Below are 26,567 nucleotides of genomic sequence, written 5' to 3' on the forward strand. Positions count from 1 at the left end.
TTTGAATGCTGTGGCTATGTCTTCCAGTACTATGTAAATAAAAGTGGCGAGAGTGGGCACCCTTGCCTTGCTCCTGATCTTAGAGGAAAAGCTTTCAGCATTTCTCCATAGAGGATAATCATAGCTGTGTGTTTGTCATATATGGTGTTTATTAATAGAAGTGTATTCCCTCTATGCCCACTTAGTTGAGAGTTTTAATCATAAATAAATGTTGGATTTTGTCAAATGCTATTTCTGCATCTACTGAGATGATTATATGAGTTTTACATTTCCTTTTTTAATATGGTGTATTCTGTTGATTAATGTGTGAATATTGAAACATTTTTGCATCCCTGGGATAAATCCCATTTGATCATGGTGTATGATCCTGTTAATATATTGCTGAATTTAGTTTACTAGTATTTTGTTAAGGATTTTCATGTATATGTTCATTAGGGATATTGGCCTATAATTTTTTTTTTTTTTTGTCTTGATCCACTTTTGGTGTCAGGGTAGTGCTGGCCTTGTAGAACAAATTTGGGAGTAATCTTCTTCAATATTTTTTAGAATAGTTTGAGGACGGTAGGTATTATCCCTTCTTAAATGTTTGGTAGAATTCACCTGTGAAGCCATCTGGTCCTGACTTTTATTTGTTGGGATTTTTTTTATTATTATTATTACTGATTCAATTTCACTATTATTATTATTACTGATTCAATTTCACTACTAGTAATCAGCCTGTTCAGATTTTCTATTTATTTCTGATTCAGTCCTGCAAGATTTTTTCTAGGAATTTATCCACTTTTCTAAACTGTCCAATCTTTTGGTGTATAATTGTTTATAGTGATCTTTTATGATCCTTTGTATTATATTTCTGTGCTATTGGTTGTAGCTTCTCCACTTTCATTCTTGATTTTATATTTTGGACCCTCTCATTTTCTTGAGTCTAGCTAAAAGTTTATCAATTTGTTTATCTTTTCAAAGAACCAGCTCTTAATTTTATTGATCTTTTCTCCTTTTTATATTCTTTATTTTTTCCCTTTATGATCTTTATTATTTCTTTATTTTACTAAATTTGGGCTTTGTTTTTCTTTTCTAGTCCCTGTAGAAGTAATGTTAAATTGCTTATTTGAGACATTTCTTGTTTCCTGGTGTAGACCTGTATCGCTATAAGCTTCCCCCTTAGAACTGCTTTTGCTACATCTGATAGATTTTGTAATGCTGTGTTTCTGTTTGCATTTGTCTTGAGGTAACTTTTATTTGCTCTTTGATTTTTTTTGTTGACACATTGGCTGTTTAACAGCATGTGGTTTAGCCTCCACATGTTTTGGTGTTTTCCATTTTTCTTCTTGTAATTGATTTCTAGTTTCATACCACTGTGGTCAGTAAAGATGTTCAATATAATTTTGATCTTCTTAAACTTATTGAGAATTGTTTTATTGATTAGCACGCAATCTATCTTAGAGAATGTTTCACATACATTTGAAAAGAATGTGTATTCTACTGTTTTTGAATGTATCGTTTGTATATATCTATTAAGTTCATTTGGCATAATGTATTGTTTAAGGTCAATGCTTTCTTATTGATTTTCTGTTTGGACGATCTGTTCATAGATGTAAATTGGGTGTTACTGTTTAGTTTTCCTTTTATGTCTGTTAAAACTTACTTTATATATTTAGATGTTCCTAAGTGTTATATCCTCTTCTTGGCTTAATTCTTTCATCATTATGTAATGTCCTTCTTTGTTTCTTGTTGTAGTTTTTGTTTTAAAGTTTATCTTGTTTTATATAAGTATTGATACTCCATCTTTTTTTTTTAATTTCCATTTGTGTAGAATATCTTTTTCCTTTGTATCACATTTAGTTGGCAGTTGACTTTTGGAATTTGCTGTCATGTAGAAAAAAAATGATGTTTATATTGTAGCTGAAGATTTGAATAAGAAACTCCTAAAAAAGTAATACTTAGATGAATTTTAAAAATATATATAAAGGATATATCCAGGAGAATAAAAGGTTTTCTAAGATTCCCTAATAAAGAGAGTCGCATACATGAATGCTTAGAGATAAAGAAGTACATTAGGATTAAAATTAGAAATGAGACTAAATAGGCAGCGTTAGATTATAAAAAACATATTTAGAACTATATTTTAGGAGATTAGATCTTATCTTGAAGATAATTTTAGTATTTTAACCTGAAATTTATTGAAATATTTTAAGCAAAAAAAAAAAAAACTAGACATGCTTATATTTCCATTTTAGATGAGGTCATCTGTCAGGACAATGCAAAAGGGGCTAGACTGATAGGGCAAGCAGGCAGCTATCACAGCCTTGAAGGTGAAAATGGGCAAACTTTTAAACCAAGTAGTTGGAATGAAAGCAGGGGGAGATATCTAAAGTGTGGGTTGTGGGAAATCTGGATGAAAATAAAGAATTTATGGAGAATATTTTCCAAAAGTTAAGTTGAACAACAAATTTTCTAGTTGCTATACACTGGAAAAAAAAAAAAAAAAAAAAAGAGGAGTAGAAGGGTTTGAAGAGAAAAAGAGGTACTATGAATTCAGTTTGGGAAATTTCAGGTTTTCTAACTGTAATTTTGTGACTATAAGCTAATTATCTACTTAAACGTTAATTATACAAGTACCATATGTTTACAAAATGCTTCCTGCAGCTGCCTTTTAATGTTTTGGGAATATTGTATTTCTCTGTTGATCTAGTGAAAGGCTTCCTTTTAAGTCCTTTGTGGAAAGAGAACAACATCTAGGCAAACTGACCTCTGAAAGGGTTGCCACTACTGCTCAGAAATGCTTGGTTATATTATAATATTTTAAGTTTTTCTGTGATATAGTAGGTAAGAGCACACATTCTGGATTTAGATTGACTTCGTTCATAATCCCAATTTTTAGATCTAGAAGCTGTGTGGACTATACCAAGTCTTACACTTTCTTTTCCTCAGTTTACTCACCCACTAAATAAAGACAGAAAATGAAAAAAATAGTAATAGTTCTTACCTTGTAAATTGTGTTATGTGTAAAGTGAGCTCTCAACAAATGTTAAGTATTATAAATTTCACCATCTGTAACTAAAACCTCCACTCACTCTTTTCCTTGGATTTTGGAATTAGGTATCAATCCCCAATATATATAGTTACATACTCATAGATAAATTAAGAACTTCTAATTAGCTTGCTAAAATTATAAGACTACGTAAAGTCAATTGTTGAATTTTGAGATTAAGTCTTCCAGCATGATTCTGAAGTAAAGATGAGGAATCAAAAAATAAAAGATGAGTGCTGAAAAAGTGAATCTCTTTTACCCATGGGGATGGTTACAAGTTCAGGATTTTAAAAGTTTAGCGATCTTGCTGAGATAAATTTAGAGAATAAATTAGTAAGTGGATATTGCATAGATTGTTACTTGCTGCTGGAAATCAACCCCTAAGGTAAGACCATTAATTCTGGAAACTCACTGTGCCCATGCATTAGAATCAGACTTTGATTTCATTGATCTGAGGTGTGACCTGGAATCTGATTTTGATTTCATTGGTCTAAAGAGTGACCTGGGCAGTGGGATTTTTAAAAAACTTAATCATTAGAATTTTATTTTGTTCCCCTTTCTCAACTAACTGTGCAACTCTATGATTGTCAGATCTCTAAAATAGGTAGTTGGATTTAATCTTTTTTGGGGGTGACAAGGAGGGGCATTGTGATTTTTTAATGTCCTTGGAGATATGAATGACAGCCAGCTTTGAGAACCATTGCTCTAAAGTGATTATTTCACATCCTCCCAATCTGAATTCCTGCTATAGAGTTTCCCAATCAGTTGTAAACACAGAGGCTACTGGACTTCACTCAATTTTTTATTATTAATATTATACATTTTCTAAATAATAGCAGCAAATATAAATCCTATATCATGACAAATTTTTATTGTCCTTTACTCAAATTGGTATAGAGGGTTGAAAAACAATAGGAAAGATCTAAGATAGTCTAATCCTGCTACTTTAATTAAACTCAAGTTTCTAAATCATTGAAATAAGTTCCAAAAGCAAAAAAAAAAGTAGCACTTTTATTTATTATATATTAATGCTGTTTATATTTTATACGTTCTTCCCAAGTCACACTAACATCGTTGAGAATTTACCCTTTTTTATAACAACTATTCTTGCTCTTATTTTCCATATATTCTAGGGTTTTAGCTTTTGTATATGAATCAGTCTTTAATTCATGAGTGCTAGATAGAATAAAGCATTTACCTCAGGTGGATCTGAAAATTATATTAAACAGATAAAAGAAAATGTAGTATTTTACATAGAATAAACATTTTATGACATTTATCAAAGCATTTTAAATAGCTGGAAATAATAATGTGTAATTTTGTAGTTTGTAAATATGTGTGTATATTGGCCTATGGAATTGTGGAGATAGAATAATGTAAGTTGCATTTATTTAACAAATTTTACTGCGAATCAGCTATAGGTAAAAATCTGTTTCAGGCACTGAGGGGAAACAGGAAAAGTTAAGACAAACTGCCTAACCACTTATAATCCACGTAAGAAGATTAATTATGTACCCCAAAGAACATCTCAATTATTTATTACCTACTTTTTACTTATTCATTATTTTATACCTTTTACTTATTTTATACGTTGGTTATCATATTTTAGTTCAAAACAGTTTAAAGTATCTGTTGTAGGCAAATTAATGACCCCACAGAGATATTCACATTCTTATATCCAGGAACTATGAATACGTTGTGTTACAAGGAAAAGGAGAATTAAGGCTGCAGATGGAATTAAGGTTGGTAATAAGCTGACCTTGAGATGGGGAAATTATATTGGATTATCCAGTGAGTCTAATGTAATGTAATCATGAGAGCCCTTGTAATGTGAATTACGTTACAAGGGAGGGAGGCAGGAGAATCAAAGTCAGAGTGAGGTCTCTTTCTGACCATCGCTGGCTCTGAAAATGGAAGGGAGGTATTTGCAAAGAGTGAGGGCAGGAGCAGCCTTTCAAATCTGAATAAAACACAAAAATGGATTCTTCCCACAGCTTTCAGAACGGAACATTGCACTTCTAACACCTTGATATTACTTCAGTGAGACCCATTCTGACTTCCAGAATGGTAAGATAATAAATATGTGCTGTTTTAAGTGACCCTGTTTGTGCTAGTTATAGCAACAAAAGGAAATTAATAAGTAGCTTGGAGTATTTTAAGAAATATACTTGGGTTTAAAAAATTGGAAGTATGTAGCAAATATGGCATAGAGGGAAATTAAAAAGTAATATGGTGCCAGGAATAAGGTTAATACAGTAATGAAAACCTAAAAATTCTAGAAATCAAAGAAGGAAATATGTTCAGCTACAAAATTAAAATGCCTATATGGAAAAAACAAAAGAATAATTCAAGCTAGAAATATATCTTATAAAACTGTCATAAACAAATGTTTTCCCACAATGTGTTTGGTGGAATGCCAGTACCATTAGATGCTTTGTACAACATGAGTTCTGCAATCAATGCTGCATTCCATTTAACATGGCTTGGAGAAATATTGATAAGAATTTTTTATAGTATATTTATATCAGGATTTCCAAAGTTATTAGACATTTTTTATTAACATTTATTATCTCATAGAATTAGTGTGATATTACAAACTATATTTTAGGAAATGTGGTAGAGATAATTAGTGCTCTTGTTACTCAGAAAAAAGAAGGATGATTTCCTGATGCTGTCAGAGAAGTCTTCATCTTCATCACATAAACAGGATGGATGTGCTGGGGTCTGCAAGATGAGAAGCAGGATGGACTTTAAAAACTGTATCAATGTGAGCAGGAATGTCAAAGTGGAAAAATGCAATGTGTGTCACAGTGATACTAAGTAGACTTGATTAGGGGAATCAAGAGAGATAAAGAAGTATGTGAGTTGAAAAGAAAGTGTGCAACCACCTCTGTAGGGAACCTGAATACAAAGATAAGGAGTCTGGAAATGATTCTGTTGATACAGGGGTTGGGAACTTGATGATGTTCAAGCAGGGTAGTAAATTGCCCAAATCCTTGCCTTAAGAAGACTAGTCTGGCATTTTTATGCAGGATGATGGTTTAGAATTGAGAGAATCTGCAGGGTGGGGGCAAATTCTGAACAACCTATTCAAGGTATGAAATAATAAGACTTTTGACGAAGATAGAGCCAGAGGAAATAAGTAGCAAATTCGAGAGATATAGAAGAATAAAAATAATCAACAGACATTTTCAGTTAAGTAGATGAAAACCACTGTTGGGGGAAAATTTGGCAATATAACTAAGCTGCATGTGCATGGATACTCTATCACCTAGAAATAGCATTTATACTATCCTGCTCAACTCCAAAAAATGATCCACAAGTTTTTATTATTTCATTTAATCAGTATACTTATTAATTGGTTTGTTCATGTAACAAGTACTTCTTGAATTCATTGTGTCCCATTTACTATGATGAGCCTGGGTATACAAGAAACATGATTAAATGTGCATTGTATATATGATCATTATATATTTTCTTTTGAAAAGGAACTTGCCAGTTATTCAGTCTGACAATATATTTTGATTTAAATAGACAGTAACTTTGTGGGGGGCAGGACAAAGGTTGCAAAATCTGTAACTCTCTGTAGGCTTATTTGCTTTTTCATTTTTCCCTTCAATCAGTTTATTTTTTAAGGTAATAATCCTGAATACTTGCTACTTGCCATGGATGTGTAGATTATAATGGTCTATTGTGTGTGTGTGTGTGTGTGTGTGTGTGTGTTGTGTAAATGTGTGTTGCATGTGTATTGCTTCTGCTAAGCCTGTGTGTTGTTTGTGTGAGCGTTATATGTGTGAGAGTGAGTGTATGAACCTGTGTGTGGATAACTTGGAGATGGAGGTCTGTATTGTTCGACTGATGTGCTTGTTATGAGCCTCCAAGACTTTGCTAATGACATGGATCAGTGAAGCAGGCCCTTTTTTTTGTTTGCAAGTTAATAGTTGTCATATGGCTCCTCTTCCCCTACAAGGATTGCTTTCCCAAATAAATGCATAGTAATGAAAAGGAGAATATTCAACATTAATAAATCATCTTTATAGCAGAAATTTTGTGGCCTTTGTATTCTTCATTCCCAAGGTATAGAAATATGATTAACATTTCCAGCTGAAACAGCATGCAGTGTTAGGACTGTTTAGATTACTAGCTTCTGAAAAATCTTATAGAAAACACATTGAAAGACACTGCAATACCACTTTCCCATGATATTTATAGTTCTCTAACAAAATATACAATCTAAATGACACTGATGGAAAAACTATAATGTCATTATAATATTTTACATTTCTAAATACTCAATTTTTTTTATTTTAAATACTATTTTTTAGACTGGTTTTAGGTTCACAGCAAAATTGAGAAGATACAGAGTTTTCCCAAACACTCTAAACACATGTAGCCTCTCCCATTATCAACATTTCCCACCAGAGTGGTACACTTGTTACAATTAATGAACTTACACTGACACAGTATAATCACCCAAAGTCCAGCGTTCATATTAGGGTTCACACTTGGTGTAGTACTTTCTCTGGGTTTAGACAAATGTATAGTGACATGAGTCTATCATCATAGTCTCACAAAAGTATTTTCATTGCCTTAAAAATCCTCTGTGCTTCACTTATTCTTACTTTCCCCCACCTCAACCTCTGGAAACCACTGAATTTTTTGTTAGCTCCATAGATTTGCCTTTTGCAGAATGTCATATAGTAGAAGTCATGCACTATGTAAATTTTTCAGATTGGTTTCTTTCCCTTAGTGATATGCATTCAAGTTTCCTCCATGTCTTTTCATGGCTTTATAGCTCATTTCTTTTTAGTGCTGAATAATATTCCATTGTCTGATGGATCACAGTACTTATCCATTCACCTACTGAAGGGCATCTCGGTTGCTTCTAAGTTTGGGCAAGTATGACTAAGCTGCTATAAACATCCATATGCAGGGTTTTGTGTGGGCATAAATTTTGAACTCTTCTGAGTAAATGCCAAGGCATGTGATTGGTGGATCTTATGGTAAGAGTATATTTAGTTTTGTAAAAATTGTCTTCCAAACTGTCTTCAAAAAGTGACTGTATCATTTTGCATTCCCATCAGCAATGAATGAGAGTTCCTGTTGCTCCACATCCTCTCCCTCATTTCGTGTCTTCAGGGTTCCAAAATTTGGCCATTCTGTTAGATGTGTAGTGGTATCTCATTGCTGTTTTCATGAGAATTTCCCTAAGGACATATAATGTGAAACATCTTTTCATATGTTTATTTGCCATCTGTTTATCTTTGGTGAGGAGTCAGTTAAGCACTTTGGCTGTTTTTTTGTTTTTGTTTTTGTTTTTTTGCGGTACGTGGGTCTCTCACTGTTGTGGCCTACTCCCGTTGCGGAGCACAGGCTCTGGACGTGCAGGCTCAGCGGCCATGGCTCACAGGCCTAACCACTCCGTGGCATGTGGGATCTTCCTGGACTGGGGCACGAACTGGTGTCCCCTACATCGGCAGGTGGACGCTCAACCACTGCACCACCAGGGAAGCCCACTTTGGCTCATTTTTAAATTGTGTTGTTTTCTTATTCTTGAGTTTTTTGAGTTGTCTATTTTGAGTAACATTTCCTTATCAGATGTGTCTTTTACAAACATTTTTTCCCAGTCTGTGGCTTGTCTTCTTATTCTCTTGATGTCTTTTGCAGAGTACAAGTTTCTAATTTTAAGGAACTCCAGCTTATCAATTTTTTCTTTCATGGATCATGACTTTGGTACTGTATCTAAAAAGTCATTTCCAAGGTCATCTAGGTTTTCACCTATGTTATCTCTTGGAGCTTTACAGTTCTGGGTTTATATTTTGGTCTATCATCCATTTTGAGTTAATTAGTTAATTATTGTGAAAAGTATATGATCTCTGTCTAGATTCATTTTTTTTTTTTGAATCTGAGTGCCCAGTTATTTCAGTACCATTTGTTGAAAAGACTATCTTTGCTCCATTGTATTACCTTTATTCCTTTGTCAAATATCAGTTGACTATATTTATGTGGCTCTATTTCCAGGTTCTGTATTCTGTACCATTGATTTATTTGTCTATTCTTTAGCCAATAACACACTCTCTTGCTTAGTGTTGGTTTATTAAATTTTTAATATAATTTTTCACCCCATGATCAGGACATAGGCTCCTATCAATTAATTCCTACAGGCTGGTAAATGAGGAATGTTGTTTAAAGTCACCTAGAGAAAGAGTCAAATTCTACAATTAGTAATGCAGTGAACCACCTCTTTAACTTCAAGCTCTCAGTTAAAGAGGTTTTTCAGGTCTAGGTATATCATGGAATGTGTGTATGTATGTGCTTCTGTGGGTGTTTGTGCATGTGTGTGAGTTGGGGTCCAGTACATCATTTATAGGTTGCTAAAGCATTCTGTTCATCTTTGTCAAGGCTACACCAATACTACTTGATCAAAGTGGACGTGTTTTCCTTTATTATAATCTGCTTGAATTTTGGGATCATTAAAATTCAGGGAAGCATTGTTTCTTTGTTTATAATTAGATCAAGCATGATATTTGTTTATACCTGTTAAAATAGAGGACAATTTTGGAAATTTATTTTCAGTATTTTTCCATCTAAAATATGGATGAATATTAAATCTAAAATACAATTGTAATTGGTATTTACTAAGCATTATTTAAATTTAAGACTATTATAACTTTTCTCTTTAACATTTAATATTTCTTCACTTATTATATCAATGTTATTTGTAGTGAAAAACAAATTCAAAAAGGGCTATCAATTTATTTTTCATGCCTGTAATAGCTGGTTCAGTCTCATTATTATCCCATTAATCTAGCAAATATAGATTCTGTCCCAGACCCAGGATGGGGCTTTGGTAACAGTATCCAAAGAACTATCAAAGAAACCTAATTGATTCTCATTTTTTGCTAGGCTGGCAAACTAATGCAAATTGCTGTTTCTCTTATCCAAAGTCAAAACTAGAATGCAAGGGAAACTGATTTTTTTTTTAAAAGAATCAAGTTTATTGTGATCAAATTTCCACCTAATAACATGAAACATTTTTTTTTATGTTCTCAAGCACTTTAACTTTTTTAAAATTGTATTTTTTATTGAATATATTTGAAATATAACTGTGTAAATTTAAGGTGTACAACATGTTGCTTTGATACATTTATGTATCATAATATGATTGCCTTGTAGGGATATTTATCACATTACATGATTTTAGTAAAATATTGAAGTCTATTTAATCATACTGTGAAAATTCAAACATTTAAATGTACAGTTTGATAATTTTATAAACAAATACATACATCATTACTACTCTAATCATGTTATGGAAAATTCCATCATGGTCCTTTGCAGGCAGTCTACACACCACTTCTTACCCATGCCTCAGGATTTCTATCACTATGGATTTGTTTTGACTGTTGTAGATCTTCAATACAGGGAATCACATGGTATTTATATTTTTTGTCTGGCTTCTTTCACTCAGCATATTGTTTCAGGGATTCACCCATGGTTAGGTATTTATCAGCAGTTTGTTCTTTTATTTTGGTGAATAGTATACTCCTTAAATTAAGATAATAAAATGTATTTATCAATAAACTAGTTGATGGATATTATTTTGTTTTCGATTTTTAATTCACAAATAAAACATTTATGAGCATTCCTAGTGCTGACATGTATTTTTCAGTTTTGTGTAAATACCCGGGAATGAAACTGCTAGGCTATATTGTAAATGTATACTTAAATTTATAAGAAATGGCTAAACTATTTTCAGAAGTGGTTGTTTCATTTTACAATACCACCAATTGCTTCACATCCTCACCATCACTTGGTATTGTCAAACTTATTTTTTAATCCATTGTAGTGGGTTTGAGATAGTATCTCATTGTTATTTTCATTGGCACTCCCTAATGACCAGAGGTCCCCAACTCCGGACCGAGGACCAGCGGTCTGCTGCCTGTTAGGAACTGGGCCGCACAGCAGGTGGCAAGTGGCAGGAGAGAAAGTGAACCTTCATCTGCCGCTCCCCATCGCTCCCATTACAGCCTGAACCATCCCCCCACTCCCCCGCTGTACATGGAAAAATTGTCTTCCATGAAACCGGTCCCTGGTGACAAAAATGTTGGGGACTTCTGTTGATGACTAATTATGTTGATTGTCTTCATGGGTATGTTGGTGATTTGTATATCTTTTTTTGTGAGATATTGGTTCATGGCTTTCCCTTGATTCTTTCATCTCGAGTTGATTTATGTCTGTCCTTAGACCAATAGAAGAGCTTCTCAGTGTTTGCATAATTACTAACTGCATTATTTAAACAAATGTATACATATATGTTTATATGGCATATGCATGTACATGTTTAAATATATTTAAATATACATATATACGGCATGGGACAAACATGCTTACATACGATTATATGATTTAAAAGTGATTGATCAAAGTTAAACAAATTTGCATACTGCAGAAATTATCCTTGTTTGTAATACACTAATTGCGTTGTGAAATTGAGATGGGTATATAATTTATGATCTCCAACTTGTTTTAAAGTTGTATTTTTTTCAAGTATTCATCTTCATATGTGGTTAATAATCTGAGCAAAACTAAAGATTCAATATAATTAAACAAAACAACTTGTTTCTTTTGGTACAGTCTACATCTTCATAAACTGTAAAACCTTGGAAAGGAAGGCACCTAGGAGAACGTGCAATCAAATTTCCTCATTTAACTGCTGAGGTCACTGAGAATGGGATACAATAAGAATTGCCCCAAATCACACAGTAATAGCAGAACCAAAAGTGTAAGTAACTTTGTAATGTTTACTGGTAAGTTCTATAATCAATGCATTAGTGCTTTGCTATTAAACATCTTTTGTAGTTTCCTTATTAATCATGTATATTAACTTCTACCCTTGACCAAAAGTTTCCAGATGGCAGGAATGGGGTCATTCACTTTTTTATCTTGCCATGGAATAGAATTAATCCCAGGCACAGAAAAAGCACTTAGTAAAAACTTGTGCATTGATTGTTGGAGGCACGTGAGAACAAGCCTGGCAACACTTTTAGAGTGTTCAGTAGCAGCTGCAGTGCCTATAGCAGAGGAATACTATCATAGGAAGTCCCACCGCCAACCTGAGCCTATTTCCTTATTAGAGGCGGCTTCACTGGTATCAAAATTGTGTCGTATTCAGTTCTCTCATGCTCTTGTTTAATGACAACTCTACTTAATTTCTAAGAGTGTGATTCCTTCTGCCAATATTTGAAATCTGTTCTCAGCCATTCATCTTCTAAAGTGCACTCAGATATTGACTCAGGGATTTCCAGTAGCTGGATGGAGCTTTGCATTCTTCTGGTCTCACAAAGAAAACCTCATCTAGAGAAGAGTAAATGAATGCAAAGTTGTATCTCTTGTAATATCCTCTAATGATCTGCTGGACCATGTATTGCAAGTGGAGATGTGTATAACTTATTGGAAGAGGAAACATTTTGTATTCCAACTATTTATTTGTCTTTGTATTCTGTGTAAGATTTAATTTTCTCATTTGCATTTGCCATTGTCTTTGACATCTTCATCACATCATTCACATTCACAGTCCTGATTCTGATAAGTCAAAAATGGTGAAGTACATGAAAGATGAGCTGATTTTTATTTTACTCACACTTTTATTATGTATGCATTTATGGTTTGTATTTGTTCTGAATTGTTATCTCAGTAGCTGAAAGTCCCCAGACTTCACCAGCCCATGGGTACAAATGGGGTCAATTTAATAAGATATCACTTTCTCATAAGCCCCTACCTATGGAAAGACAGTATCTCAGATTCACATTTAAGGTTTCTTTCCTGCTTGAAATGTCTGTGTGCATCTCAGGGTATGGCTCACCTGCTTTCTTTCATCAGTCGCAGTTGCTTCTTATGTTACTGACTCCTGTTGATCGTTCTATGCTTGCTTTGCCCGGGCTGCACTGCCACACTGGTGCTACTGTGAAATAAAATTCATACTTTATGGCAAGACAAGAACAATTTAAACATAAAAATTCTTCTCTGCCCTTTGACCTCCTCTCTCCCTCCACTGTGCATTATGTATCTGCATTAGGCATTGACCAAACCTCTCCCATCAGCAGAAATACCTGTTCAACCAAAAATAGCATCATTCTCCCAGCATGAACAAGACAACTACCAGGAATTCCCTGGTGGGCCAGTGGTTAGGACTCGGTTCTCTCACTGCCAGGGACCCGGGTTCAATCTTTGGTCGGGGAACTAAGATCCAGCAAGCCGCACTGCATGGGCAAAAACAAAAACAAAACAAACAAACAAACAATAAACAATGTTATCCTTAAAAGATAATATTCTTTCTTGATATTGTAAGGGGTCACATGACCCACCACGATGCCGCTTAGATCTGGATTACGTAAATTGTCAATAATTTGTCTTTTGATGTACAGTTCTCTGTCTCAAAACACTTATATAAACTGTGTCTTGACCTTCTAATGGGTGGAACAGTTCTCAGAGCTTTCTGAGATGCTCTTGCTGGATTATAATCCTCAAATTTGGCTCAAAAAAGTTTTCTTATTCATTCTTAGATCGACTGATTAATTTTCCATTGACACGACCCTGCCCAGAGCTCTCCTCCAAACTTCACAATGGTTATCACTGTAGTTATTTCTAGCACTGTCACAACATGGGGTAGGATGGCAGCTGAAGCTACTGAAGACCATCATTAGCTGCTACTGCTTCTATAATCCCTATAGTAGAATTGTCTCTTCCACTCTACTAGGAGGTTATGACAAAGATTCTCTCCTTAACCAAACTTTAGCCAGGTTTCTCTGAGCCCTCAACTCAACTAAGCTTCATACTGGGTGTCCTCTTCTGTCCTTGTAAAGTCTAGTTTTAGCAAGAATCCTTTTACATCACTTTAGAGAGAATCTTCCCAACCTTGGTATCTAATTAAATTCCTCATCCCTCATCATTCCCCTGTTGATGTATGACCACCCTGATCTGCCTTCAACAATAATCCTGGTAGGTCAGTTTAGCAAGAATCACCCTACCATTTATGCCTCCATCCAATGACCTGTTGGCTATAAATCCTCATTTTTCCTTGTTTTATTTGGAGTTGAGCTCAATTTCTCTTTCTTATTGTGATAGTCCTGACACCTATCATAGTAGTCCTGAATAAAGTCTTTCTTAGTATTTTATCAAGTGTCAGAATACGTTTTTTATTTAACAGTTAACACTCCCTAGTAGGTTTACTGTGGTAGTGGCATGTTAGCTTTTTTAAGTGACAGGGCAACCCAGTTGAATTCTGTGGTCCAGAAAGAAACCAGAAAGTGACCCAGAAAGTTTACCATGATCATAAGCATACTCTAAATAATTCATGGAGCAAGGATAGTTTTCCTAATATGTATCTCTTAATAACCTTATTAAAAGGTTATATTTATCAATACGTATCTCCACTACTGGAACCAAGCATCTACAAATTTCCAGAAATAATTTCCTCCCAGTTTAGATGAATCTCTAAGATAGAGCTCTGAAATTCCAAGACAGGGAAGATAATGAGAGATATATGTGCAGTGTTGAACCAAACTTCCCTACCAATGAATGCATGTACACAGGCAAACACACTCATATACATGATTCCCTAAAAACTAAAGCACTATTGCACATACACATTAAAATATACATGTTTATATATTCATATATGATTTTTATATATTTGTATGTATATACAATAGTCCTGTAGTCTTTCTGGAATCAATATTGGATACAGTACATGGTATTTGCTTGCTTTACTGTATTCACTTTCATTTCATGAAGGGACTTACAAATAAATATTATTCAAAGCAGTAAAGCATTTAAAATTACATTAAGGTAGAATCAGGTATTTGTGTGGTCTTAATAGAGCAGGAAAGCAGCATGAAGTGAACAAAGGGCTGCACAGCAGGAAATTTATGCTAGTAAAAAAGGAATTCACACTTGTTAACTACTGTTAATAGAATGAGACACAACACCAAGTTTTCCATCTAAATACAATGCTAGTTTTGGGGAGTTTTCTTTCTTTTTAAAAAAATTTGGCATCTTAAACTCTTTTTGCAAACATAATTTGTGAATTAAATGAGTCATTCTATAGAATAATATAAAAAGATGCCTAGACAAGGAAAATGTGGCAAGAAGAAATGCAAAGATGTAAAACAGTAAACAAAATATACCATTATATTCCCAAAAAAATTAAGAGTAAAAGAAAAAATATCAGGATCTAATTAGTTTAGAACCCCCTACCCCTGCAAGAAAAGTGCAGAACCATCAGTAATTTACTGGTTTTAGGTCATTATAATGAAATACAGGAGATATTCTCTTGCCTTGTTATAATGGAATTTGTCATTACTGAGTCAATGGCTGGTAAGACATACCCAGTCCTCAGCAGCCAGAGAAGCACACGTAGCTAAAAATAACACTCTCAATGCTTATTTAACAGGTGAAAAACAGTCCTGGAACTCCATGGGGTAAATGTTTGTCCTAATGATATTTCATCTGCAGTGTTGAATGAAAATTCTTATGGAGGATTGCATGGTGAAACTGCAAGAAAGGGAACCCAAAGCTTCTGACTCTGAGCATTACCCATCTCATGTGCCTTTTTGGTACTTTCATTGGGGTATTCAGTTTTCTTTGAAGTATTACTCAGTCCAGATATTTCCATGAACGTTTAAAACTGAACATTGTTCACAAAGACCAAAAAGTTCGAAGAGCAAAGACATAAGAGGTGAGGTTAAGAGTGCAGAAACAAATTGTTGAAAGACAAAGTGAGGCGTATTAAATTTTTTAAGAGTTTATTTGAGCATTTATTGATTTGAATTAGGCAATGTTAACCCAGAAGTGGTTAGGAGTGCTCCACCAACAGGAGATCAGGGAGAAGCTGAGAAAAAAAGTGGAAGCAAAGTAAGGAAATTATTGATTGACTATAGCTTTAAGCTGGTTATTTCTGATTAAAAGTTGGCTGTTTCTGATTGGTGTCCTTAGGTTTTGACTTTCTAACCTTGAGGCATTTATAGGTTTGGATTTTGGTTTGATTTTTGGCAACCAGGACATTAGAAAACTTCAGTCAAATGGCTTCTTTGTTTCATTAATTTAACAATATTCAACCAGGTTCCTAGTTTCCTTTAAAAGGCATTTTATATTTGGCATTATTTTCCCTTTTATTTATGAAACAGATTGCATGGTACAATGCATTTCATGATTAGGCAGGCACAGCCCTTCATTCAAGAGGTCTCACCGTAAGAATAGCAATCACAACAGTAGACAGGAGATGAGAAGTATAAAACAAACGTTACTCACCACCCAGCTCTACAAGGGTTAAGTCATCGGCCACTGTAGTCACTGACCAGCAGTGCACCCTAAGAGGAATTAAGGATGAAAACAAGATGAGGCACTCTGTGCTTTGGAAAATCCGGCCCCTTAGATAGTTAGATGTATATCTCAGGAAGAATCTTAATGAACCTAGGTTTTTGCATTTTCTCATATGTAAGAAAAGCACTAAAATCATTAACTGAGAAATTTGTTCCTTGTGACCGGCAGTAACCTTTTACTGAGATGTATGCTTGACTGCACATATTCCCTAGCCAAAATTTTATATATACAGACTTCTCCCCAACCTCCACAGACTAGTCCACTTAGAGCTACTGAGAGACTGTTTCCTGGGCTACAGTCCTCAGTAAGACCCTGAGTTTAAGTAAAACTTAAACTCACAGCTCTTATGTTGTGTGGTTTTCTTTAAGTCAACAGAATCATAGTGAGAAGTTGTCTCCTTCTCTACCAAGAATATTCAATTCCCAAGGGTGGGTGGGTCCTCCTCTCATTTTTCAACACTAGCTATGGCCTAGAAGAACCAGATGACTCTATCATAGTTTTCTAGATGATTCTCCTCTGTTGAGGAGTTCCATACTCGGATAATTTGCTCTTCCTAAAATATTGTTTTCATCATTTTCATTGTTTTCATCATTTCATAAATTTACATTTCTCAAATACATGCAAGAAGATATGAACCCTTGACTAAGCACTCAAGGCCAAGGTCAATAGACACAACCACCCTACTTTATTCACATCCTACCGTTCTTAGAAGTTTCTTCTTGCTGTCCTCTTCTCCTTATTTTGCCCACATTAATTCTGTGCCCTCTACCCTTCCCCCAATCCTGCACTGTGACTTTGAATGTTTCCACCCTGAAATGATTCCTTTTCCAAAGGAAAAATATTTTGTTCTGAAACACTGTTGTCTACTATGGCTGTGAACTCCTATGTTTAATTATGTTAGACAAGACTCAATACTCTTACAGAAATGAAGGAAAACAAAGGTACTGTGAAGATGAATCTCATGACCAATATATGTCTTCAAATCAGAATGATTATTTTGTTCTAAAACTGGTCTTGTGTATTTTGAATACCTTTGTGGAATTTCTTTACTTTTATTCTAGCCTCTATGTTTCTAAAGTCTCAGAGAATATAACAAAGATATAGGGCATCTCTGTTTGCTTGAAAATGAGGAGTTTTTAAGGATGGGAGATTCTCATAGCTAAAACTAGAAAGACCCCAGGCAAACTGGAACAAATTATTCACCGTATAAAGATCTCAAATATAAAAGAGTAATATATAATATAAAGTGACATAGTAACAGTAAAATAAAATCAGCACATTTTTAGTATCTGCTAAGCACATATTTATGCATTCTGCTAAATGAATTTCTGGTCCCACATTCTAATGGCCCTATAATATGACCATATAGCCCTTTAATTTTTAAGGTTAGGTTATTTGATTAATGCTAGTAACTTTGGAATAACAGTCTTTGGGGATTGATGGAAGAGGTTTAGTTAAAACCTGACAAACCATGTGTAAGAAACAATATGTTAGGAAATATAACTAATATTGACACTAAGTATATCAAAGGTAAGTTATTATTTAATTAATAATGCTTTTATAGTGTCAGTCATAGCACTGTGGTAAAGAGTGGGTACTCTTGTTAGACTGTATCTATTTAAATATTGTCTCTGTCACTCAAAACCTTAGTTTTATCTTTTTTTTTTTACATTTTTTTCAGCTTTATTGAGGTATAATTAACAAATTAAAATGTATATATTATGTATTATATATTATATATATTATACAATGTGATGGTTTGATATATGTATACACTGTGAAATAATTACCACAATGAGGCTAATTAATGCATTCATCACCTCATATAGTTATCTGTTTTTATGTGTGTGGTGAGAACAGTTAAGGTCTATTCTCTTAGCAACTTTCAAGTATATCATACATTATATTAACCATAATCATCATGCTGTATATTAGCTCTCTAGAACATAGTCATCTTATAACTGAAAATATGTACCCTTTGACCTGTACCTCCACATTTTCCTCACCCTCAGTCCCTGGAAATCACCAGTCTACTCTCTGCTTCTATGAGCTCAACTTTTTTGGATTCCACATATAAGTGAGATTGTACAATATTTGTCTTTCTGTTACTGGCTTATTTCAGAAAACATAATATTCTCCAGGTTCATCCATGTTGTCACAAATGGCAGATTTCTTTCTCTTTTCTAGCTGAATAATATTTCACTATATATATATATATATATATATATATATATATATACACACACACATTTTTTTTTCTTTATTCATTTATCTGTTGACAGGCACTTGGGCTATTTCCATATCTTGACTACTGGAAATAATGCTGCATTCACATAGGAGTGCAGATATCTCCTTGAGATACTGATTTAACTTCATTTGGACATAAACACAGAAGTGAGATTGTTGGATCATATGGTAGTTGTATTTTAAATTTTTTCAGAAACTTCATATTGTTTTTTATAATCACTGTACCAATTTACATTCCAACCAAAAATGTATAAGGATTCCCCTTCTCCACACCCTCACCAAAACTTATTACTCATCTTTTTGATAGCAGTCATTCTAACAGGATAAAGTAATGTCTGATTGTGATTTTGATTTGCATTTCTCTGATCTTTAGTGATGTTGAGCACATTTTTATGTATCTGTTGTACATTTGTAACTGTTTTTTTTTTTGAAAAATGTTTATTCATGTCCCTTGCCTATTCTTTGATTTTTTGTTTTGTTTTGTTTTGTTTTTCTAATCTATGTGTTTGCTATTGAGTTGTGTGAGTTCTTATTATACTTTGAATATAAACCTCTTATCAGATATTTGGTTTTAAAATATTTTGGGTGCTAATAGTAACTAGTTCATTGAGTTCTTCCTAGTTTAAAATAAATAATACTTATAAATGGATAGAAAAGTACCTGGCACATAGACAACTGATACTGATGGTAATGATGTTAATAATGGTGAAGGTATTGCTCATAAAATATTTTAAATGGTGGATTTTCACTATTGCTTTAATAAGGAATTGAAAATGAATGCATCTCAATAGACTAATCAGAAAGACTTTGAAATATGGATTATAGGTAACTAATGTATATTTAAATATAATAAGGATAATATATAAATAAGGATCATCAAATGATAGTCTGACTATGCCCAAATAAATTATTGCAAAAAGATCTATCTGGCTAAATTTGGTAGATTTATTTGTGCATGTGTGTGTATACATATTTCATACCTTCCATAATCCAAAGTAAAATAACAAAAAAGGAATAGAAAAGTATAAACCTAGGAAGACAAATAGAATGGGAAGACAGACAGTAGAGGATAAGAAATTTCAACAAAATTATGAAAGGTGAATAGTGGTTATAAAAGAAGTAATGTTTAAGGGTAAAATGCAAAGACAGAGAAAGCTGTAGGCGTTATAGATGTTGTAGACTTTACCCTGCCCCCAGATCAACTTGTGAATTTGAGGCAACGTTTCCCTCTGAAGGTGAAATTGAAAAGTAGAGCTAAAAACAGGACAATATTTTATCAGTGTTTCTAAGGACCATATGCTTTCTACTGGACATCTGCTTGCTTACCCTATAGAGCCAGGATACTGTGTCTAACCCAGAATGGTAAAAGATGGAAAGCTCATTGTCTCAAGAAGATTGAGAGAGAATGATTTGTAGAGGTTCTGAACCAAGGAACACCTAAGAACAAGATGGAAAGCTCATTGTCTCAAGAAGATTGAGAGAGAATGATTTGTAGAGGTTCTGAACCAAGGAACACCTAAGAACAAGATGATTAAATTAGGAGACCACCTCTTCTTTTCACTGCTTGTCTTTGTAAAACAGTCTCAAATGCACAAACTGCCAGAAAGAGAGGTGAACACATGTGTATATAGTAAGTGATTTAGACATTAGCCATGGGATGGGGAGGACAGGTGTCTCTCAATGAAACATTCCACTGTGAGCTCTACCTGTGAATGTGTCCTAACACAGACTAAAGAAATTCCAAGAAATTGGAAAAAAATGGAAAATTTTTTTGGAAATTAAAAAAAAAAGTTCCTACAGGAGAGGCACATACCAAAGCAAACAAAAAAGAAAAACAATAAAAGCATTTAAAAAGAGGGAAACAGAGATAACACCAAGAGAAGAAGCCATTAGAAAGAAAACTAATCAAAATACTATGACAAAAGCTCTATTTCTACATAGAATATGGGAAGGTGTGAGAGAACACTCTGTAAAAAAACAAAAACATCAAGTAATTCACAAAGTCATAACTTTTCACAAACCCATCCAAGAGCTGATGTTGCAAGACAACTGAGGGAAATAAATTCCAAAGAGTGACAAACCTCACAGAGAGAGATGGGACATACGAGGTTTCACCTTTGCCAGAGTATGGGAAAATTGGTGTCTCCATTAAAAAGGGGTAAAGAAAAGCCAGCTACAACTTTAACAATTTTCTGAAGACTGTGGACTAACGTGACAGTTACAATAAACTAGGAATCTCAAATAAAGAGAAGATTGAGCTCACTTGCAAGTTTTTAATCCCATTACTGGGTGCTCACAAAAAGATTGGGAGCTGGGCAGGAGAAAGAGACCTACATAACAGTGAGGGAATTTAGGAGAGAGTCAGCTACTGCAGGGAGAGGACCTAAAACCTATTTTTCCAGACCCTTCCCTCTTAAGAAACAAGAACCTTAAACTGCTGCGGTAGGGACAGGAAATATTCCTGTCTGGAGGCAGGCACAGGCAAAAATCCGCTGCTTCTGGAGGAAGGAGGAAAATGGTCTTTACCCATGGGGAGACATAAAAAAGCTTCGTGTCTCAGGATACTGCTGTGGAGCAAAGAAATAATCTGCTCTTGTAGGTGAACGGGAGGAGAGTTTGGGCACAGTTTGGTGCCCAGAAGGAAGGAGCATGTTGCTGTTAAAACCATACCTCTGAGGGCTAGACTCCCTGGGTTTCCTGACGACTATAGAGCAGAATTGAAAGCCACCAGTGCCTCTGACCTAGAAACGTTAGTTGTAAGCATTAGCATCAATGGTGAAGGAAAGGCATGACCAGGAAAAGGATCCCTTCAACTCAGGGAGACTGTTAAACTGATCAGTTTTCTTATTCCTGAGCTTTGGAGCCTATGGAAACTTATAAACTCATAAACTTATAAACTTATAAACTTATAAACTCATTTGTTTCCTTTTTTCAGTGCTCTCTGCCCTGCTCTATCTGTTGTTGAATATTGGAAAACATTTTCATTACATTTGGTCTAATTATTTTTTATGGTGAGGGGTAAAATATATTACAGTAATTCCATTATGGCTAGAAGTAGAAATCACATTGCTTTTCTGTGTAATTACTCTTTTTTTTTGGGTGGGGTTGGGGAGATGGGTGTGCTTAATTTGGTACTGACCTGCAAGTATGGGTCAATACGTTGCAGAAAAAACATGCCTGGAGCCAGAGGGGATCTTAAAAACAGGGCAAAAATCATTTGGAAGTATATTGTTTCTAATGGAATTAGGAATTTGAAACACTCATATCTGATCTCAAGGGTAGAATTAAATTCAACTTGGACTAAATATGTATCCTTTATCTATCTATCTACTGTCTATCTATCTGTCTAGCTAGCTAGCTATGTACCTACCTATCTACTATCTTATCCATCCAACCATCTATCTTTCTATTTGTATATATGTATTTCATATAAGTGACAAGCATATTACAATATGCACTCCAAAAATTAAGATGATATTATCATTACACATAACTAGGAGACAGTTCAAATAATTTTAACAAAGATATCAAAATAGTTAAAAATTGAAGTGTAATATAAAAGCTTATATCGATTCATGTAATATATAATAATGGCAATCTAGAATCTAAAATTATATAATAATTTAAGTAATTCAAATAACACTCAATTTTTCCCATATATGTGAAGTAGAATTATGACTTTGAGGCTGAAATTAACTAGATGATTGTCCAAGTTTCTCTTTCTCTTTTTTGTTTTTGGCATATTGATACAGTCAAAGGTTTGACTTATTAGATTGCTATCCAAGAAACTAATCTGGGAAGAATAGCTGTTTAAAATGTAATTTATTAAATCTGCTATAACGTAAATGCAGATCATATTCCTAGTGTAATTCTTAAGGTGAACAGAGTGATGCAAACAAAATCCAGGGACAGCTTTATGGGCTAGTGTCCTGTATATATGGTCACATAGAGCCTCATGCCAAGTTTTTGCCCTACTTTGCCATTTTGAAATTCTTAATAACTTCTGAACAAGGGACCCCATATTTTCAATTTTGCACTGATTCCCACAAATTGTGTATGCCTTCCTTACAAATCTGAAGGGTTCCCTTTGTGTAGACCCAGGCTATTGAATTCACTAAGGCAAGAAAACATTGCTGCATACACTAGAAATGGAAAATGTTCTAGGTATTCAGTATGTGATTTTGCTTCAATACTTGGAGCCTTGATTCTCATAACTAATTAGATGTCAAAGATGTTAGATTAAAAGAATATTCTGACTGGCCTGAGTTCAATATTTTCCAGGACTGGTCTTGTTAAAATTTGGTGATAAATTTGTGGAGCTTCACTGGAACAAAACAGGGTTTACTTCAAAACAGATGTTGTTAATTTATATTTTAAAGCCAAGGCGTTTCCATTTACACAGACTAAAAAAATGTTAATTGTATAATTTATGTGGAAAGTTTTATTGCCCCTGTCCATTAGATGCAGGGATGTTGACAGTACACAAGGATCAATCTGAGGCTTGTTACGGGATGAATACAAACAGAAACTAAATGTAATTTAATCACACCATGAAGATTCTCCACTAAAACTAAAGAGAGATTGAGGGCTAAGTATAAATATCTGGAATGGTAAGCAATTGAGATGAATGGAAAACTCTTTTTTCACTAGTAGCAGAAATTAATTCTATTTTGTATGCACGCATTTTTTTAAGTAACATTTTCTTCTCTTTTCTTTGTTCTCTTTTTACCAGGATTTTCAATTTTCTCCACTGACATAGATCTCTTTTCTTTTATTTCAAGACCAATTTTCTTTTAAATAGAGTTCCATAAAAGTAATTATATACATTTCATAATTGAAGATGATTTTCTAAGGATCTAGAAAATGTACTATTTGTGTTTTTCTCTGATGGAAAGGAGAGGGAGATATTTGCCTACAATATCTTAGTAATATTTGCATATTTAATACTATTTCATAATCATCCCAAGAACCCATCTCTGAACAATTTTATATATATTCTTACTAGATGTTTTTGTTGTTTGTATACCATAAAGAGAATGTGCCTATTTAAACATTGTTTGAAGACATACCTGGGACTTATTTGGCATCAAGTGATAATTTGCTTATTTTATTTATTTCCTGATATTTATTGAAAGCTCAATATTATCCCTATGTAGATTTCATATACATGGTTCAATGTGACAGTATAATCAATATTTTAGAAATGAATACATCAAACCTTGGGGAGATTGCCTTTCATTTATATACAAGGAAACCTAAGCAATTATTTAACTTTACAAAGTTTGCAGTAGCAGAATAAAGACTTAAACTTGCATCTGCCTAACTTCAAACCTATGCCTTTTCAACACTGTTATAAGAGAAGTAGAGGTTGTTGGTCCACAATGAGATCATTGGAAGGCTACTGAATTAAAGCGTCAAAGTGGTCAAGTTTAATATTTGGAGTCAGTAGAATGGAAAGAAAATGAGTTTGCATCATAAAAACTTCATGGAGACAGAGTACTTCTAAATATAATATATCTTTTCATGAAACTGTTCACAATCGGATATGTTTGTTGCATAAGAAATCTATGTATCTATGTATATATCTATGTATCTATGTATCTATCTGTCTATCTGAAATTGCACTAGATATATATCGTCAGATGAATGATGTACTTAAAACAGTGTAGCTACAATCTAGTCCTTTTTGATAGCCATAATGAACTAATTTGGGTATTTCTCAACCAATTCTAGGGAAGTTTGCTAAAATCTGAGGTCATATTATAATATAGAGGTTAAAATATCATCCTCTTGGATTGGACCACCTGGGTTCAAACTCTGTTTCATTATTTGCAAGTTATTTGAGCAAGTTATTTAATCTCTCTAACTTAGGTTTCCTTACTGAACAATGGACTTTCTAATGGTAATTGTTGTGAGAATAAAAGTGATCTAGTAAAAAGCACTATCTAGAACATAGGATAAATTCAATATATGTTAGATGTTATGATCAAAAGAGGCTTCAAATTCTTAAAGTTTCTAGTCATACTCTGGAAATTTTAAAACAATTTAACCAAAAGAGAGTTGGGATATATTCTAATTACTAAATTATTGCAAATCACCTGAAATAGTCATAATAAATATAGTTGAGTCACAAAAGTGGATAGATACAAATTAAGTACAATGGAAGATCTAGATACTCTTTACAGTTAAATCATGTAGCTTGAATTAGAGCAGCTTATGGAAGAGAATATGGAAGATGAAAACTTGTTTTCTGTGCCAGTAAAACCCTCCCTGTATGTAGGTCTCAGAGGGCTAATGTAATTCATGTGCATTTTCTATATGTCCGCTTCTCTGCCAAGGACATTCTCAGTCAACATTTCAGTGTGAAAGGAAAATTTCCACATCAATTAAGCATAGACCTTCTTAAGTTACATGCCTTATTATTCTGAATTTCCTCTGCAAAACTACTAAAATATTTCAGCTTTAATAGAGTCCCTACTTGGTCCTTTGTTCCTTTTAAAACCTCTAGAATTCTTTGATATCAGCTAACTTTTTTAAAAATAGTTTTTTTAAAGAAGAAATGAATTATTCATAGAATAATTGTTTTTTAGTTTAATTACCTGTAATACTGAAAATGCATTATAATGTGTAATTATATTTTTCCAACATAATTATTAAGTATAATGACAATGTATAATTCTTTATGAAATTGCATGAAGAAAATTGAACTACTCATGCATAATATTATAATAATTAAACTATTTTATTCCAAAGAATTATTACAATTGGTTGTTTTAAATAGACCATCTGATCATTTCACAGATGAAAAAAAATGATTTTCTGTTTAGGGTGAATGAGATAGCACTTTGAAAAGGAAAAATTTTAGAAATTTCATTATCATGGTGTACTTCAAACTCATGAGTTTTTATTGATACTATGAGAGACTATGATATGATTTACACAGAGCAAAATTTGGTTTACATGATATAAATATATCATGATATAAATGTTTTGGTGAAGTAAAACTTCCCTATACAAATCGACTACACTAAATGAAAATAAAACAACATTAAATTACATTCTTCCAGGACCAAAGTACATGTTGGTGTTACATAAAGACTTTGAGAAAATGGTATCTCCTGTTCTTGGTTATTAAATCTTCTTCACTAAATGATTGTTTTTGTAAATTCAACTATACCAAATTATGCAAAACCTTCTAGTCCTATTTTATAGGTAGTTAACAAACCAGGAAATCTGAGCCATTCTAATATTGGTGAGGTTTATAAATAAGAAACAGTTACTCTCCCCCTAAAAATCAAAAGAACATCGCCTCAACAGTAATCCCAAATTCATATTTTCCATGTAACACAGTTCAACTGTGTTTAAAGATGAACTGCTTTGGATTGTTTCATCTCTTTTTTTCTACATAATAAAAGTACAAATTCGAATTTATCTCAAAAGATAATTTTGGTTTAGCATCTTGATAATATCAACTTTTTCACACATGTGCCAGAGAACAACTAAATTATTTGTCAGGGACACTGTCTACAATTACATCAAAAATGCAGTTTTCTGGGTTTTTGGGGAGTTTTGTTTGTTTTCAAGAAAAAAAAACCAGTTCATTTCAGATGTATTAGAAGTACACAGTTAAAAGTAGGTCGGTATAAATGGCTTGGAAGGAATCTAAATCACGTCACGCATGAAAATCACAGAACACAGAAATAATGTAAGAACATCAATTTTCTCTTCTTTTAGGCAAATCTATTTCCAGATTTATCTAAATGCCAAACTTGCACATTTGAGATGATTGGGCATAGTTTTATTTGGATCTTTGATTTTGGGTTCAGTTCTTTTTGTTAGCATGCAACAACAAAATATCTCATAGACAATGGATATTGGTTTGTGGAAAACAGTAAAAATACTACTG

This window comes from Aethalodelphis obliquidens, unplaced genomic scaffold, assembly GCF_003676395.1.
Source record: "Aethalodelphis obliquidens isolate GAN/ISIS:26980383/991018 unplaced genomic scaffold, ASM367639v1 scaffold16, whole genome shotgun sequence".
NCBI classification, from domain to species: domain Eukaryota; kingdom Metazoa; phylum Chordata; class Mammalia; order Artiodactyla; family Delphinidae; genus Aethalodelphis; species Aethalodelphis obliquidens.